Source organism: Dysidea avara, chromosome 10 (assembly GCF_963678975.1).
Source record: "Dysidea avara chromosome 10, odDysAvar1.4, whole genome shotgun sequence".
Classification (NCBI taxonomy): domain Eukaryota; kingdom Metazoa; phylum Porifera; class Demospongiae; order Dictyoceratida; family Dysideidae; genus Dysidea; species Dysidea avara.
The window spans coordinates 4,195,615-4,215,047 of NC_089281.1; the positions used below are offsets into that span (position 1 = coordinate 4,195,615).

General features: G+C 39.4%; 1 protein-coding gene and 1 long non-coding RNA gene across 3 annotated transcripts in view; one reads left to right on the forward strand and one right to left on the reverse strand.

Moving 5' to 3' along the window:
• The window catches only part of LOC136237220 (uncharacterized), a 351,388-nt gene that overhangs the window by 172,645 nt on the left and 159,310 nt on the right, over window positions 1-19,433 (forward strand). The gene's annotated exons all lie outside the window — the stretch shown is intronic.
• Window positions 8,657-11,453, reverse strand: LOC136269012 (uncharacterized). Of its 2 annotated transcripts, XR_010707189.1 has the most exons (4): window positions 10,540-11,453; window positions 9,766-9,862; window positions 9,582-9,714; window positions 8,657-9,088 (listed from the first exon to the last, which is right to left on the reverse strand). It is a non-coding gene; the product is annotated as an uncharacterized lncRNA (long non-coding RNA). The 2 variants fall into 2 exon arrangements; XR_010707188.1 differs by lacking the exon at window positions 10,540-11,453 and having other exon boundaries at window positions 8,658-9,088; window positions 9,766-9,904.

The window sequence follows — 19,433 nt, forward strand, 5'->3', positions numbered from 1 at the left end:
TCCACCCGACTTCCAATGTTTCACCCAGCAGAGGAGTCCAAATGGGTTTATGTACGTGATGGGCTATGGATTTCGTATTTCGTAGGTACTTGTACTGACACCTGTCATTCTCAATGAGTGGCTAGTTAGAAATAAATGCCCGGGTCCAAATTAACGCCGGTCTCGTTTAAACGCCTGGTCAAAAATGATTTATAGGAAATAAACGCCTGGGCTTCTATACGGTCATATACGGTACACTAGTGTTTGGCTATGAAGTACCACCAAGAGTTCATAATATAGTAGTGGGGTCTTGGTACCACATTTTTTTTCACCATTTGCGTGATTTGTCCATTGACCATAAACTCGCCCACCAACAGTCACAACATCAGTATCCACCCTGTATACACAGAAAGGGATACAGTATGGTAATTTAAGGCACAGCTAACTAAAAACATGTAATCATAGTCAGACTAACACGTCAACAAGCACTTACTTCCACTTACTTCCACTATTATGATTATTGTTAAAGTGAGCATCCAACATAGTCATTCCCAAGATGTATTCAGCATACTGCAGCAATTGATGACCAATTTTGGAGTATATTACTTGACTTCTTTTGTGGTTCTCACCTACATTGTTGACATAACAATTTTTGTTGCTAGGAGACATATAAACTAGGAGGAACTAATGGTTGTAGCATAAGTGTAGGTTATCACACAAATCAAGGTATCTTCGCTATTTTAGAGATTGAGGAATGGCACAATAATCACCGAGGGTGAAGCCCAAGGTGATTATTTGCCATTCCAAAGGTCTCTAAAATAGCAAAGATACCGTGGATTTTGGCGATAACCAATTTTGACTATGGCTCGTACGGCTCTGGTCACTGCCAATAATGGCAGCTTCCTGATCGAATTAGTGTTAAAACAACTCACTGGTAGGCTTCCTAGATAAATACGATCATCTCTATTATCCAGCAATGTTTTCTTCGCACTCTAGCGATGATTTCTGATGGCTGTTGTGACTAGTCTTGTGCCCAGACCGCTTTTTTTTGTGTGTGTGTGATAGAGAAGCTGAATGGAGTGACACTCACCTGACTGACTGACTGTTATCACCTGATTTTTATTTTGTTATTTGTATCACTACATGACACGTCATTGAGGTCACCACATGTTTTGTTGTATAAATAGGGCATTTAAATGTATATTGTTGCCTTCCAAATTAGCCCTCAATAAAGTGAACTGTTAAGCTGCGATTCTTCCTCGGATTCTTCTTGCCCTGATTCCTCTGGCGGCTGGCGTGCTGTTACAGTGTGTGTATGGGGGCGGAGATAAAAAGAGTCTGGTGGATCTCCAATACATTTTTTTGTTCAGCCGGATCTACAACTTTTGGGGATCGTTGATTAGTGGTGATGAATAGCAAAGGCTTGTTAACGAAGCAACAATAGGAAATATGGCGCGTGTACCCAATGATGCAGCCTTGCCAAGCAAACGCGCGACGTATTTCCTATTGTTGCTTTGTTAACAAGCCTTTGCTATTCATCACCACTAATCAACAATCCCCAAAAGTTGTAGATCCGGCTGCACAAAAAATGTATTGGAGATCCACCAGACCTTTTTTCTCCGCCCCCACACAAAAAGAAAAAAAGCGGTCTGGGCACAAGACTATGTTGTGATTGGAATCCAGCAAAACACGTGGCGCACATGACAAATAATTTTGTCACGGGTATCTAACCAGTTTAGATACCTACCCTGGGTATCTATTGGATTTTAAAAACCTCATTAATGACAAAACTTCAAAGCATACTATGCGCACCATAGTCTAATGGTAAACAAGTTACAACATCAAAGGAAATTTTAATAAACTAGCAGTGATTGGATAGTTGATAGATAAAAGTAGAAGACAATTTGTAGTTTTTCCAGTCCTGATTGTTTGAGGATAAGCACATTAGCTGAAAAAAGCAAGACAGACTAAATTTCAACACAGGGTTTATGATGCAAACTCATTATGCACCTACCAATGTGTTACCCTACCACCCCTCTTGGATGTAAGTGCGGCTTTACAAGGCGAATTGAGTTTGTCCTACCATGGGGCATTTAACATTCGGTTGTACCCATTATAGCCCTATATATGCCTGAAGGGGGGGTTAGTAGGGCAATACATTGATATGTGCATTACATATAATATGGTCCATCTACTGGGGTAAGTAGATTAAGCCTGTACCTTGCAGGCCTAAGCATGTTCCTCTCCTGTTTTGAAAAATAATCTTTTATTGCCTGCCCCTAACTGGAGTTTGCCTGACACCTTCAACATCACAAAAAGCTATCTTAAAATGGTTAATTTAGCTTTGACCATTGGCAAACTACAACACTCAACAATTATATCAGAGTATACATAACTCTATATATCTGCCCAGTTACTATATAGTAGGGTCCATGGTTGTCTCAGATCTGCACATATTATCATCACATCAATCGATTGATGCATAGTAATTATGGTATACTGTATGTACGCATTGAGCTGAGCCCTCAAAAATATTAACTTATTAGTTTTGTAGTATTGACTTACTTGCTAATCATTCAAATTCCTGACACATTATTTATAGCCAAAGATTTCACCATACATTAGAGGAAGCCATAAAAGTATATAGCCTTATAGCCTTTCCTGAACTGTTGATGGAAGCATTTGTCTGCTCTTGACAACTTGATTGTCATCACCAAGTTGAAATGTTGAAAAACTTTCATTTTTAGCTGTTTTCTCACTAGGGTTCAGCTCAACTTGTTCATGGTCTGACCCACACAACTGCTAGAACAAGCCAGCTGCAAGGATCTGGCCTACAATAGCATATGTATATAATCCCAGGAAGCTACTATGGTGTGGGGGATTCCTGTCTAAAATTACGACGGTAGTTATATATCCGTTTACAATGACTTATACACGAACTTACTCGGCAATTCGCTGGGAGAATAGTGAGATGCATTCAGCGCCTTCATGTCCATTCCGAGGCATACATTCAGCAACAACTCGCAGCCGATTCGCCTCCACTTGTTACGCACACAGACTAGTTATATCACCAATCCACCGCTTCAGGAAGAACCATTAAGATGGTAGCCACTATCCCCAGTTCTTATTTTCGCGTGAAACATCACGCAAAATATCACGCAAAATATCATGTGAGTCCTTGAGAGAAATTTGAATGGTTTGAATGAGTTTTCTCTTAGTAAGTCACTTTTAGTAGCACTTCTAAATACTGAACTTGAAGCTTTTGCTACTGATTTAGCTAGCTAATCTGATACTGAAGCTGTTATTATGCATGCTAGCATGCATGCAAGCATGCATGCTAGCATGCATGCAAGCATGCATGCAGTGTCTCCTATGTAATATAATCTAATCCAAAACAGCCAAGCTGTAAAAAAAAGTGTGCGGCCCTCAAAAAGGCTATGGTGAAAAAAGATGTGAAATCCAAGGTGGCGGCCAAGAAATGGCTGTGATGGTAGGTTAATGGTAAAAATTTTAATAACGACAATTCAGGTGAATTTTTGTGCCGCTTGGTCTTGGCACAAAATTCACCTGAATTGTCATTATTAAAATTTTTACCATTAACCTACCATCACAGCCATTTCTTGGCCGCCACCTTGGATTTCACATCTTTTTTCACCATAGCCTTTTTGAGGGCCGCACACTTTTTTTACAGCTTGGCTGTTTTGGATTAGATTTCATTTCTTTTTGTTTTGTATACCCCAAAGTTGGCCTATGGCCAGCTTTGGGACTTTTTTAACCTATCTTTTTTTCTTTACTACAGGAAGAAGAAAAGATGAAGTAGATGTATTTTAAATGTTTTATCAGTAAATGTACAAATTATATATATAATACATAATATTATAATGATTACAGAAACCTCCATGGTGGTTCTTTGTAACTGAACACTCTACAAGGTGACTTCTTCTAGATGCTCTCTCTACAGGGTGAACTGTTTGTAGCTGAACGATCTACAAGGTAACTTCTTCTAGCTGATCTCTCTACAGGGTGATTTGTTTGTAGCTGAATTCTGTACAGGTGATTTGTTCGCAGCTGAGCACTTTACAGAATGGTTTCTTTGTAGCTAATCTCTCTACAACGTAACTTTTTCTAACTGATCTTTCTACAGGGCAATGTGTTTGTGGCTGAATTTTCTACAGGGTGGTTTCTTTGCAGCTGAACTCTCTACGTGGTGGTTTCTTTGTAACTGAACTCTCTACAAGGTAATTTCTTCTAGCTGATCTCTCTACAGGGAGATTTGTTTGTAGCTGAACTATCTACATGGTAACTTTTTCTAGCTGATCTCTCTACAGGGTGATTTGTTTGTAGCTGAATTCTGTACAGGTAATTTGTTTGCAGCTGAGCTCTTTACAGAATGGTTTCTTTGTAGCTAAACTCTCCACAAGGTAACTTCTTCTAACTGATCTTTCTACAGGGCAATTTGTTTGTAGCTGAATTTTCTACAGGGTGATTTCTTTGCAGCTGAACTCTCTACATCATGGTTTCTTTGTAGCTGAACTCTCTACAAGGAAATTTCTTCTATTTGATCTCTCTACAGGGAGATTTGTTTGTAGCTGAACTATCTACAAGGTAACTTCTTCTAGCTGATCTCTCTACAGGGTGACTTGTTTGTAGCTGAATTATGTACAGGTGATTTGTTTGCAGCTGAGCTCTTTACAAAATGGTTTCTCTGTAGCTGAACCCTCTACAAGGTAACTTTTCTAACTGATGTCTCTACAAGGTGAATAGTTTGTAGCTGAACTCTCTACATGGTGGTTTCTTTGTAACTGAACTTTCTACAAGGTGACTTCTTCTAGCTGATCTTTCTACAGGGTAATTTATTTGTAGCTGAACTCTCTACAAGGTAACTTCTTCTAGCTGATCTCTCTACAGGGTGGTTTGTTTGTAGCTGAACTCTCTACAGGATAACTTCTTCTAGCTGATCTCTCTACAGGGTGGTTTGTTTGTAGCTGAACTCTCTACAAGGTAACTTCTTCTAGCTGATCTCTCTACAGGGTGATTTGTTTGTAGCTGAATTCTGTATAGGTGATTTGTTTGCAGCTGAGCTCTTTACAGAATGGTATCTTTGTAGCTGAATTCTCTACAAGGTATCTTCTTCTAGCTGATGTCTCTACAAGGTCCCTAGTTTGTAGCAGAGCTCTCTACATGGTGCTTTCTTTGTAACTGAACTTTCTACAAGGTGACTTCTTCTAGCTGATCTCTCTACAGGGTGATTTGTTTGAAGCTGAACTCTCTACAAGGAAACTTCTTTTAGCTGATCTCTCTACAGGGAGATTTGTTCGTAGCTGAACTCTCTACAGGTGATTTGGTTGCAGCTGAACTCTCTACATGATGGTTTCTTTGTAGCTGAACTCTCTACAAGGTAACTTATTCTAGCTGATCTCTCTACAGGGAGATTTGTTCGTAGCTGAACTCTCTACATGATGGTTTCTTTGTAGCTGAACTCTCTGCAAGGTAGCTTCTTCTATTGATCTCTCTACAGGGCGATTTGTTTGTAACTGAACTCTCTACATGGGGGTTTCTTTGTAATTGAACTCTCTACAAGGTGACTTCTTCTAGCTGATCTTTCTACAGGGTGATTTGTTTGAAGATGAACTCTCTACAAGGAAACTTCTTCTAGCTGATCTCTCTACAGGGAGATTTGTTTGCAGCTGAACTCTCTACATGATGGTTTCTTTGTAGCTGAACTCTCTGCAAGGTAACTTCTTCTGTTGATCTCTCTACAGGGCGATTTGTTTGTAGCTGAACTCTCTACATGGTGGTTTCTTTGTAGCTGAACTCTACAAGGTGATTTCTTCTAGCTGAACTATCTCTTTCCATAGTTGCAAGAACTCCCTACAAGGTAACTTCTTCTAGCTGATCTCTCTACAAGGTGACTTGTTTCTAGCTGATCTCTATACAGGTTACTTGTTTCTAGCTGATCTCTTGAATTCTCTTCAGGGTGACTGCTCTATTAGAATGACTGCTCTATTAGGATGACTGTTCTATTAGGATGACTGCTCTATTAGGATGACTGCTCTATTAGAGTATCTCGATCTCGCACTTGCTGCACCAAGTTGGATTTCGTGTTATAACTCCGTGGCTTTAAGTCTGATTCTTCTACACCATTGATGAGCTGTTCTAACATGATTACTCCATCTGTACAACGATTTTCAAAGCATTACCCCAAGCGGTTTATCTGGTAGGCGTGGCAAACATTTGTTTTTTTATTAGCTAATCTCGATTGCGTAATTGTTACACACTGTTGGTTGTTTCGTTGTGTCTTCCTGGTTTTTAGCTCGATTTCTTTCAAACCACAAAAGGTTTGAGGTTCAATAGTAAACCTATTCACCCACCGATTTTCAGCGTCTTCCCATACGCGGTTTACCCTGTAGGCGTGACAACATATTGGTGTTATTTTTCGTGAATAATCGCTCATAACTCTTTTCCTGTTTATCGTATTCCAGCCAAAGTTGGTACCGAGATGCGCCTTTATACCCCCCTTCTGTGTGCCAAATTTCAAGGCAATTGGATATGGCGTTCGCGTTTTATAGCAGTTTTTGTAAGTGTGCAAAAAGAGGAAGAAAAATAAGAAGAAAAAAACGAAGAAACTGAGCCAATTTTTGAAGTCGCATATCTCGGGAACGCGTGAAGCGATTTCACTCAAATTTGGAATGTGGAGTACTGAAGTTGGAGGGAGTGGCCACAGAAAAAATCGTCTTGTTTCGTCAAGGCAGCACAGAGCTACGGAAGTGCGAAAATTGCATTTTCTTTCTTCCTGTCAATATACTTACGGGTGTTGCGCGCCGGCTTCTTGGGCCGCACGACACACTACCGTGTGTCTTGATAGCCACTCTTCAGTAACTGTATGTTCTTCATTCAACAAAAAGTTGTGATATCCTGTGCCAAAAACAGCCCAGCTGTAAAAAAGGCGAGGCCAAGAATTCACAAGTACATGTTCATGGAGTAACTACAACCAAAAGACATGATATCAAAATCTGGGCAAGAAAGCATTTACAGTATAGGCACTTTATGCATTCATTTTCTATATGCTTCACATTATCACATCCAGCTAGCTGTATATGTGTGCTTGCAATATAAACAATACTACTGAGACGATAAAAGATGATTACACTGTATTGTTACCAAAATTAATTTAACTAAAAATTTATAATTGGTTTCGACTTGGCCATCTTTTTGCACTGTATATTAAATAAAAAGATGGCCAAGTAGAAACCAATTGTAAATTTTTAGTTAAATTAATTTTGGTAACAATACAGTGTAATCATCTTTTATCGTCTCAGTAGTATTGTTTATATTGCAAGCACACATGTACAGCTAGCTGGATGTGATAATGTGAAGCATATAGAAAATGAATGCATAAAATGCCTATACTGTAAATGTTATCTTGCCCAGATTTTGATATCATGTCTTTTGGTTGTAGTTACTCCATGAACATGTACTTGTGCATTCTTGGTCTCACCTTTCTTTACAGCTGGGCTGTTTTTGGCACAGGATAATTATTTACAAAATATGTTAACAAACAAGTACACAGAAAAATTTGGAATTTTCAACTAGAGTAGGGACCATAGCACATCGATAAAAAGTACTGAAACAAGCTGGAGTAATGCACAATATTAAATCACATTAAAACAATAAGAAGTGTTATAACCCTACTGTGCTCAAGATACCATAACGGAAATGCACAGTAGGGATATAACACTTCTTATTGCTTTAATATCATGCACTACTCCAGCTTGTTGCAGTACTTTTATCGATGTGTTATGGTCCCTACCCTAGTTGAAAATTCCAAATTTTTCTGTGCACTTGTAAAAAAGGCAAACAAACTAGTGCATTTAAAAGTAAGGATCCAAGAAAAGTAGTAAAACAATATATATGCAATATACCATATAATTTTTTTTGAGGAGGTAGAAAGTTTTCGTGATTTTGTAGCTATTCATGAAGAATCAAGACTCACAGCAGTGAGGCGCGCGGCCAAGAAACTACGAAGCGCACGTCCAATTAAAAGACGCGCGGCCATTACTGTGAGTTATTTACGTGTAGGGACGGTTTCGCAATATTAGCCCTGAATTATGCAACATCTCTCAATAGGTTTGTATTGGGTTACGTAATAAAAAATCTTTTTTCGTAGTAGTAGTAGTAATAGTAGTTTTCTTGCGACCGGTATTAAATGTGTATTTAGACATATTTCGCTTTATTTCTCAACCTTGTGTTACACCTAGCGTCACCTTATACCAGTCAACTTACCCATGTTTGTACAGTCCATCTAGCACTGGCATTATCTAATCCTGGTTTGTTCATACGCGTATTTTCTTCGATCAAACCTCTAATCCCTACAATAACTTTTAAAGACACGATGTGGACACAAGCCCTAATGTCTGATAAACAAGTTGTAAAAGCGTGTAGAACCATAAGTTCCCTAGTGAAGGTGTTTTAAGCAGAAATCTTTTAAACTCCATTTAGTGCCACGCTTCATGCGTGCGTTGATAATTGGCAGATGTCTGATAAACAAGTGTGAAAGCGTCAAGAACGTAGTGTCACTTGAGAAGGTATTCCAAGCATAATTCTTGTTGCCACACCACACATGGTGTATTGTGTGTTCTGGTAGTGCTCAAACCAGCTTGTTACATAGCATTACCCAACCTAACAGCAAGTAGTCACTCCCATCGTGGCTTTCGTCATGCATGTCATTTAATTAATACACATGTTACATAACACAATATATCACAGTAATTGTTTGTGACATTAACAATAAAATTCTGACAATAAAATGGGATACAGTGGAAACTGTCTAAGCCGGTCACCTTCGGGCCAAGATTTCTTGGCCTTAATAGGCAGGTGGCTGCTTTAGACAGGTAAATTAGTGTATAAACTTCTCAATAGGGGAATTTAAAGCTGGTCTTTTAAAGAGGTGGCCTTTCTATACAGGTGGCCACTAAGACAGGTTCTACTGTAGTTAGTCCCATCGCAACTGTACACCTCATCCTGGAAATTCAGAAGATTGTAATCAACTGAGATATAATGCCAAGATCTTATCAGGCCTCATCGTCCACATACACTTGACAATTGAGAACTAAAGAGCACACATAACATTATATACTTCCTCTGTCTATATAAATTACTCCCCCGAACCTTGATCTTTACATATGTACCACTGCTAGTGAGAGAATCGCATGCTATGACCAAGTACCCTGTACCTTTAACATTGACAGGGCATTAAATACAATACAGCTAAAAATCTGTCACTTTTTACACAAATGACAGATTTGGGGATCTGAAAATTCATCACACCCTTGAGGTAATACAAAAATTTCTTAGTATACACACAGACTGACCTGAAGATCCACAACGTCCTTGCAGTACATACACACTTGGTGTACAGTCCACGCACACTTGGTGTACAGTCCACGTACACTTGGTATACCGTCCACGCACACTTGGTGTACAGTCCACGTGTACTTGGTGTACAGTCCACGTACACTTGGTGTACAGTCCACGTACACTTGACAACTGAGAACTAAAGAACACACAACATTATAAAATTCCTTTGTTTACTTACCCCGAACCTTGATCTTAGTTGCCAAGTTTAGAGCAGGTTATGTATGTAGCACTGCTGACCTGAAGATCCACAACGTCCTTGATGTTACTACAGTCCACGCACACTTGGTGTACAGTCCACGTACACTTGACAATTGAGAACTAAAGAACACACAACATTATAAAATTCCTTTGTATACTTACCCCTCGAACCTTGATCTTAGTTGCCAAGTTTAGAGCAGCTCTAGCCAAGTTATGTATGTAGCACTGCTAGTAAGAGAACCGCATACTATGACCAAGTACCCTGTACCTGTAAAATTGACAGGCGGGCATTAAATACAATACAATTAAAAATCTGTCACTTTTTATGTACATGACAGATTTGGGGAATTCATCACATCTTGAGGCAATACAAAATTTGAGGGCCTGAAAATTAGGGCTGGGCGGTATTGGAGTTTCGCTTCACGATATATCGTGCAGAAATATATCACGATATTACTATTTATCGCGGTTATTAAAGATGACTACTATATTAGAGTAGCTGACTGCTTTATTAGGGTATCTCGATCCTAGCTGACTGTTCTATTAGAGTATCTCGATCTTTGTAAAAAAAAATTGACTAGCTAGTACTAGGTCCTTGTTTGCAGTAGTATCACGTGATTATTTGAGGTGCATTATAACAACCTTAAGGGCTTAATAAGCTGTCACAAACACTAAAAATCGTAATAATATCGATATCGCGATATTATCGTTTCACCGAAATCTACGCGATACAGATATCGTTTCATTGCAACACCGCAGTATTACTATAATACCGACAAACCGCCCAGCCCTACTGAAAATTCATCACACCCTTGAGGTAATACGTTTGAGGATTCACAAGTTGGCCCAGCAGTGACCTTACTATGATTAGACAGGTTTCACTGTACATAAAGACCAGTATGCAATGTGAAAGAGCATTTTTTGCACAAGCATCATGTAGATTACCTTACTTCTTCCACCTAGTTCTAGGACTTCTAAATTGGCACTACAGTGACAATACTGAAAGCTGTTTGGTCTGTACGAGTACGCCTTGTTGACAATCCATCCATGAGATATAATTTCAAGCGGGAAAATATTGGTACTTGCTGCTACTCAACTTGGTACCATCACAGAAGTTTTCAGCCTGGTCTCAGTGAACTTGCACTAGTCTGTGCCGACGTCTGACAGTCTAAAAACCAATCGCATACACGCGGTCAATCAGTGTGAATACATGTGGCACTTTGTACACTAGCCTCATTTTTTTTTTCACTCCTCCTTTCGTTACTGAACCTCCACTCCTCGTTTCGTTACTGAACTTCCACTCCTCTTTTCGTTACTGAACCTCCACGAAAAGCTGAGGACATCAGTATTCTCGCCGGCGACTCTTTAATATCCACTCAACGTTCTTCTTCAAGTGGTGTAGCCTCTACGTATCTTAGTTTCAAATCAGTTAAGTACGCTTCGCCGCTCCAATGAAATCCAGTATATTTAGTAGTATTCAGTCCTCTCAAGACATGGACTGCCATCAATAATTAATGTAAACCGCGTATCACTTGTATTCACTTGAGGTGTTACAGGGACTTTCCAAGAGATTTCCCCTAAATAGGCCACGTGATCATTGTCAGTCAAGTGGAACTTGTTCTTGGTTATGGCTCTACAATGCGGTACTCGTACTTTAATGTATTTTAGTGTTTAATAATATTATACTTCTCCCTCAAGACATGGACTGCCATCAATAATAATATAAATCGCGTATCAAGTGTCATTCACTTTTCACTTAAAGTGTTACTGTGCAGGGTCTTTCCAAGGGATATCCCCTAAATAGGTCACGTGATAATTGTCAGTCAGGTGGAACTTATTTATTTCCATTAATGCACCATGGAGCTTGTGTTGTGGCTTTGTAACAATTGGAGTTTGGAGTTTGTGGTTCGACTGTTGGAGTTTGTAACAAATTGCTGGAATGTGGTTCGTGGTTTGCTGGTATGAGCTTGTGTTGTGGCTTTCAACTTTTGTAAACAGATTGCTTGAATGTACATATGCATGTGGTTCGTGGTCGTCAATGATTGTGTATATAAGTTGGGGTTGTTCCACAGAGCTTGTACAATATTCAGATGTCTGCATGATGACACAAGGTTAAGTGAGACCTGTAAAAGAACAAGCAGGCACTAAACTTAACCTTAAATTAAACACACATACAACTAACTTTGAACATCAGTCGCAACACCAAAGACACTTGCTTGGATATCCTCATGGCTTAACTATGGAGTGACATGTGTAATTAACCTGCACTAAACAGTATCTACAACACAATTTTCTTTTCTGCAAGAACTTTTTAGCACCAAGTAAAGGCACTACCATCTCTCCTACAAGACCATTTCACAAGAGATGTGATATTAACTTGAGTACAACCAATATGTGGTGTATGTTTGTGAACATGTGTGTATAGTGTTTACACATTTTGTGTGCGTTTTGTGCTTGTATATGATGTAAGCGTGTGTTTGTATGTAGTGAAATAAAAATAATAGTACGATGTTTGTGATCTCTTTCATAACCCTTAGCAAAGCATCTAACTCTACGAGTGGCAAACCAAGTTGATAGTTCGTCCTCATGGCACTATGACAGTGGTCATAGCAGGTTTATTCATTGACAAGTACAGAATGATTGATATATTCCAATAGAACAGTCAAGCAATAAATACTCTAATAGAACAGTCAGGCAATAAAATACTCTAATAGAACAGTCATTGAACAATATAGCTGAATATTTACATCTCCGTCTAAAAATACTCCCAGATCCCAGATGCAATCTCAGAGTTGCTATTTCAAGATGGTGGCATTCCCCAAGATCACCTAGAAAAGCATGCTTTGCAAATAAGTGCTTTACACACATCTTTGGTTACCCTGACTTTAGCCATTATTGCTTGGCATGACCAGTAATTTCCACTGGCCCTTGTCCTAAGAAAAAATTAATAACTACTAGAGGAATGTATGTTATATGCTCACCACCTATCAGCAGATTTCTGTTTGGGTGCAACACCTCTACAAGGCAGAATTCATCATACACCCCCCATGGCTTGAACATTGGGTCTGTAAATTATATAACTGACAAAAATTAGTGATATCCCCCCCCCCCCCCCCCCCCCCAAAAAAAAACACCTTTGCTGTAAAAAAAGGCGCATCCAAGAAACTGCAAGTATCTGTAACCCAATGTAAAACAGATAAGCTGTAGAAAAATACTCCATGAAATTAATGGGTAACTGAAAGAGCTGATATCTAGAGCAGCCAAGAATCAATAATGTTACTACAACTGACTATGATTACCAAAGAATACCTTGGCTGTAGAACAGGTAAATAAAAGTAACTGGCAACCAAAACAGCTGATATCTGAAGCGGCCAAGAATAAAAGTTAAGTTGATACAACTTGCTACAATTATAAACTTGCAACATCGAATCCTAATTATTCAACTGTGTTCTATACATTCACCCTTGCTACATTCTAAATTAATTCTTTGTAACTCTAATTGGCTGGTAATTTGGCCGCCTTTTTCAATAGTCAGAGTAAAGTAAAAAAGGCTGCCAAATTACCAGCCAATTAGAGTTACAAAGAATTAATTTAGGATGTAGCAAGGGTGAATGTATAGAACACAGTTGAATGATTAGGATTCAATGTTGCAAGTTTATAATTGTAGTAAGTTGTATCAACTTAACTTTTATTCTTGGCCGCTTCAGATATCAGCTGTTTTGGTTGCCAGTTACTTTTATTTACCTGTTCTACAGCAAGGTATTCTTTGGTAATCATAGTCAGTTATAGTAACATTATTGATTCTTGGCTGCTCTAGATATCAGCTCTTTCAGTTACCCATTAATTTCATGGAGTGTTTTTCTACAGCTTATCTGTTTTACATTGGGTTACAGATACTTGCAGTTTCTTGGACGCGCCTTTTTTTACAGCAAAGGTGTTTTGGGGGGGATTATATTTACTCAACACTTTTGGCAAGATCACTTGATCAAATGGTGCTGTTTAAATATTCTAAACATGTGCTTGAAGATGATTATATGTTGGCAAATCCCACACTAGCGTTGGGTGAAACAGTACCATCTCTAGAATCATTACCTTCTAGCTGGTAATGCAGCAAAGCCACATGTATGCTGCATAAGGAATGCTGAGATAAGACTCAGGAAAGGTGAGGTTTTTCTGGAACTTAAGGTGCAAAATCTGTGGAAACATGATGCCAGTTACTGTAAGAGTCTTTGGAACAAATTTTGACTCGTATGTGAGAGACTTCCATGTATACCAAGATGAATGGTTCCTAGGGTACAAGGTGAAATACTTCTTAGTTCACATTATTTTTACTGTGAAGGTGACAAATACTGGCATGACTGTAGCTGAAGTAATGTTACAAACTCTTCATTTCATCTTAAGCGTTACCTCATGCACATACTGAATTATTCAGTGCTCATCAGTTTTCATAAGAATAATTTTTGTAAGGTTGTTGTAGTTACGAACATTGCAAAAATGGAGCCGCATGGAAAACCAGCCTCACTTTTCTGCTGATGGTGTTGGCTAGATATAATCAAATTAGACCCAAACATGCTTTTAGAGAGATCTTAAAACACTTTATAATTATGATTGTTTTGTAAACAGAAGTTTTCTTATGACTAACTGATTGTGGCCATCTGACAAGTATAAATCTCAATAATGGCTAACAGTAGAGGCTTGATTTTTTCACAGGTAGATGTCACTTGATCTTGACACATGTGTGCATCTTAGTCCTCTTAGCACGAAGTGTTGGATTGCAATTACTATGTCATGGCTTTATGTTCTGTCTATTACTGTCTGTAATTTGCACTGCTCCTCCAACAGTTGAGGTACTTTTTTGTGTAGTGATCCCTACTATAGTACGTTCACGTTGAGCTGAATCCTGAAAAACAGCTAAAAATTTAAAGTGGATTTTTCTCAACAGAGTTAACATTTCAGCCAACCAGATGATTATTGGTAACAGCAAAGGTGTCAACAACAGACACATACAGTTTGACTCCATTACAAGTCCGGAAAAGGGCTGTAATGGACACTACACTTATATGGTTTCCCCATACGAAATGTATTGTGAACATTTTGATTGGCCGTAAATATTATGTCAAACATTTGAACCAAAACATTTTGAAATATTTTTAGTGGATCAAGCAGTACTACAAATGAGCCAAATTTCAAGATCGTGTGTAATTACATCCATGAGTTATTAAATGTTTTTGAGGATTCAGCTCAACGTGAACATACTATAGCTTGTAAAATTCCTAATCTCTCCTTATACTTGCATGCGTAGTCCCTGATTAACAGATTAATAGAAATTTTGTTAGAAATGGACAAGTTGCACTGGAAACAACCAGGTTTTTGCATGTATGTATGTGTGTTTGATCTCTGCCAATGTAAATATGTACTTATTTTTCATGTATATTTATAGTACCCACAGTAACTGTCACTGTTCCCAACACTCAGACAGTTGGTCAGTCACTAATACTGGAGTGTAGTGTGACTGCTGTGAGAGGTATTGAAGCTAGAGTGGATATTATATGGAGTAGAGATGGTACAGAATTGAGCAGGACAAATGACACATCATCAGCTATGATGGACAGTTCACTAATATACACAGACACTTACACCATCTCACAAGTGAACACAGCTGATGATGGTAGAGCATATGAGTGTACAGTAGTGATCAACACTAGTTCAGTAGTAATGGCTACTGATAGTGTTACACTGGATGTGATGGGTGAGTGTATCTTATGTTCAATATTTGCTTTGTATAAACTAACTCCCTTCATAGTTCCTACTCCTACAGTCACCATATCACCATCTGGTCCCATACAAGGAGCTGTGGTGGGTAGTCCCCAAATGATCCAGTGTACAGTGAGTACAGTTAGTGGAGTGGAGTCCAGTTCAGTAATGATCAGTTGGATGGGACCTGGAGGAGATACTGTTACAAATGATAGTAGAGTGACCATCAACCCAACCACTGGTATTAGATTAATGAGTACCCTAAGTTTCACATACCTGATGGAGGGAGATGAAGGCATGTACACGTGTAATGTGACAATACTGGAAACTAGTGTGTCAGGATCAGTTATGATAGAGACACTCACAAGTGAGTTCTTTCTCCAACGTGCACATTAGATATGCAGCTAGTCAAACTATGTGATAGAAAGTAGAAGCTTTAGAAAACATATTGCAAAAAGATTTTAGTTGATAATATTGCCTACTTTCTGCTTTTGCTCTTCTAATGTTTTCATTGACTTTGTTTTGTGCATTATATCTACAGTTGGTCTAGGTTTATTTATAACCACAAAAAATGTCTGAGTTATGATGGTCAATCTGCCTTTAGAGAGTGAGAATGATATCAGAAGCTTCCGTTTGTAGTACAGATCCATTGTGTCAACAACAATAGATACCATTTCAATCAAATTATATGCTTTGACACGTGAGAAAATGAGTTCTTTCATAATATTTATGCCAGCTTCTGCATAGTTATTTGTGTGGTTTCCTCGCACAAGCAAATGCTGCCGCATATTGCTCACTTTTGCTTCCTTGACCACTGAATTTTGACGTGCTGAATGAATCGTGGATACAGAATAGCTGTTTCATCTTTCAAGAGTTCATCATATTTGCTAGAAAGCTGTTGTTCAGTTTTGGCGTAAACGAGACTTTTAACTTTTATCATCAATGACTGTCGATGAATTGCCAGAATACGGTTTTCCCATCATGAAGCCAGGTCCAAAAACTTTGGAGTACATGAAACACGCATGGAGGTTGCCTTGCTTCAGGCCATGTTGCAGTTACTGCCTGGCTTTGTGATGAACTGTCATCACTCATTATTTTAGGACCAGTTGAAGTACCTTTACCAAAAAATGCCTTATCAGGAAGCACCTTGCAGAAAGAGGCTAGTGCATCCTCTAAAGGTGCTGCCTTTTCATCAGATGTTATCATTACCCCTAAGGGAAGACCACCTCCTGAATGGCTAGTTGAAATTACAAACATTGAGAGATTGTAATGATCTAAACTTCAGGTCGAATCTATAAAAGCTATCTCTCCAACCTGAGGAATATTCTCATGTACTCTAGCTATTAAAGGAGTACATATAACAACATTCAAAGGAGATGGAACACTCTTTCTTTTTTTGTGAGGTGGTCCATCTTCATTTTCTGTATCGCACTCTGATATTTCAGCATCATATAACTCTGTAGCATAATTTTGCATAACAATTTTCCCACCAGTTGTCTTGTAACTCTTGATTATTTCATCTAGCTTTCTGAACATATCACTTCCATTTTCTGGTCCAAGGTCTTCCTTTCTCCATTCGTCATAGAGACGAGACACATCTTGTGGGTTAGATTACAAGCCCTATCATTTAACATAACCATAGCTTCTTCCTCATCAGCTTCTAACATCATTCGAGTTTCATGAGTATGCTGGGCTGTTGCAGCAGAATTCCCACATCTGAATAGTTGAAAATATACCTCTTTTGTTTGTAAGGCAATTGGTCGAACACTAAGGGCATGTGCTGAGTCTACTGGATGATCATGATTAAAACACATTTTGATAAATGTAGTTTAAAATACCTTTAAACAAAGTTAATGTTGAACTTGATGGCGGCCTCGAGCATCCACTCTTAGACACGAGACATTTGGATCTCAGTGGCTGCAACTAGCATGGTCAAAAGACTGGGCACAAATCGACATAATGGCGAAGGAGTTAGCACCAATTGTTTTAAGCTGCGCTATTTGGGGACCACTACTATCAGGAAGCAGAGTGGAATTCCACTGTGACAACAGCAGTGTTGTTGACTCTATTACCAAAGGATCCTCAAAGGAAATAATGGTCATGCACCTCTTACGCTGTCTCTGGTTCTTCTCAGCTCATTTTGATATAAAGATCTCAGCTTGCCATATTCCAGGCACGTCGAACACTGCCGCAGACCAGTTATCCAGAAACAGATCAACAGAATTCTTAAAGCTGCATCCTCACACCTGCCGCTCCCCTGCATCAATCCCAATGTCACTGTTGAAGCTCATATCACCCCGGAGACAAGACTGGACTTCTCCCTCCTTTCTTCGTCACTTCAAGCGAACCACCAATACACTGCAAGGGTCTCCACCTGCAAGAAATAAAAAATCACATACTTAATGAGCTCACATAAAACAATGCTACAACATAATTGACCACACACTTGTTGTTCAATGTAATTTATGCTGTTCATTGTAATTGCTGTATGATTAACTTAGCTGATAATTCATTTGCCATTCTTGTTACAAAATCCCAATAGACACTTGCAAACAAGGCCACACATACATACTTAAATTCCATTTGTAGACCTACCAAGGAGTACTCACCTCAACAAGCTACTGAACAAAGCCCAAAAGCTACTACATCATGGACTGGCCAAATCCAGCAGAAACACCTACACGGCTGGACGAAGATGATATGTTAACTTCTGCAAAATGGCAAGGATTCACCCGATCCCAACATCCGAGTGCACCCTAACTCTGTTCATATCGCACCTAGCTACCTCCAACATCTCGCAGGGAACTATCAAGGTGTATCTATCAGCAGTTAGACACATGCATGTATGCAAGGGGCTTCATAACCACTTCAACCGCCAAATCACTCCTAGGCTCCATCTCATCTTAAGGGGAATCAAAAAGCGCCAAGCAGGCATGCACTCAGGAAAAACCCGACTGCCGATTACCATCCAGATGCTCTATAACATAAAAGCCCTCCTATCAAAGAAACCTCCTTCCTATTATAATACCACACTCTGGGCTATGTGCTGTCTTGCCTTTTTTGGGTTCTTAAGAGTCAGCGAGTTTACAATTCCTACAGAAGGCTCCTATGATCCATCACGACACCTATCTCTCAAGGATATTGCAGTTGACAATAGGAAGAAACCCCGTCTCCTGCAACTGTCCCTCAAAGAATCCAAAACAGACCCATTCAGACAGGGTGCCAAGGTGCACATGGGTGCCACAGATAACTTGGTATGTCCAATAAAAGCAATGATTTCATACCTCGGCAGAAGGAGTGAACAACCAGGCCCACTCTTCATCACTGAAGAAGGAAATGGCTGGACGGGAGCCATGTTTCGTGCAGGCCTCCAGTCCCTGATGGTCAGCCTCAAACTCTATAAGCGCCGCTATAACACACATAGCCTTCGGATTGGGGCAGCAACGTCTGCGTCTCTAGCCAAACTGCCAGACTCTCACATACAAATTCTTGGCCGCTGGAAAAGCAACACATTTAAAAGGTATATCAGACCTCCTCCCAGTGAGGTAGCAAATATGTCCAAGATCATCGCAGCTGGTCATCACTGACTCCTTTTTGACAACCTCAGCATGTAATTGGTGTATTTATATGTACTAAGGACTGTTTAATAGTACTGCATATGTCATATTGATAGTGTTGTACAGTCACTTCTTGTTGCTACCGTGCTTGTCTTGACACTACCGCAAAGTGGCTTCACGCTATAACGGTTGACCTACACAATTTGTTGGCATGCACACCTGCCATAAGTGCTGTTCCCAAACAGCCGGTATCTCCAAAACACATAATCTAGATACTTGGGTGAAAGGTCTCTCCCCCCACCCACCTGTGCCTGGTGGGGGGTGCTCACCTTTCTATGGCTAAAAGGAAGGCCTTTGGTGCGTAGAATGCCTCTGGGCACCAAAGTCCTTCCCTGCCCAAGTATCAGCACATCTGGAAAATAAAAATATAAGACCCGGTAGGCAATTGATCCCAAAAAGAAATCTTAGGACAGAAAATTCTTTAAATCAAACCCAGCAACCGGGACCAGGTACACATACCAAAACCAC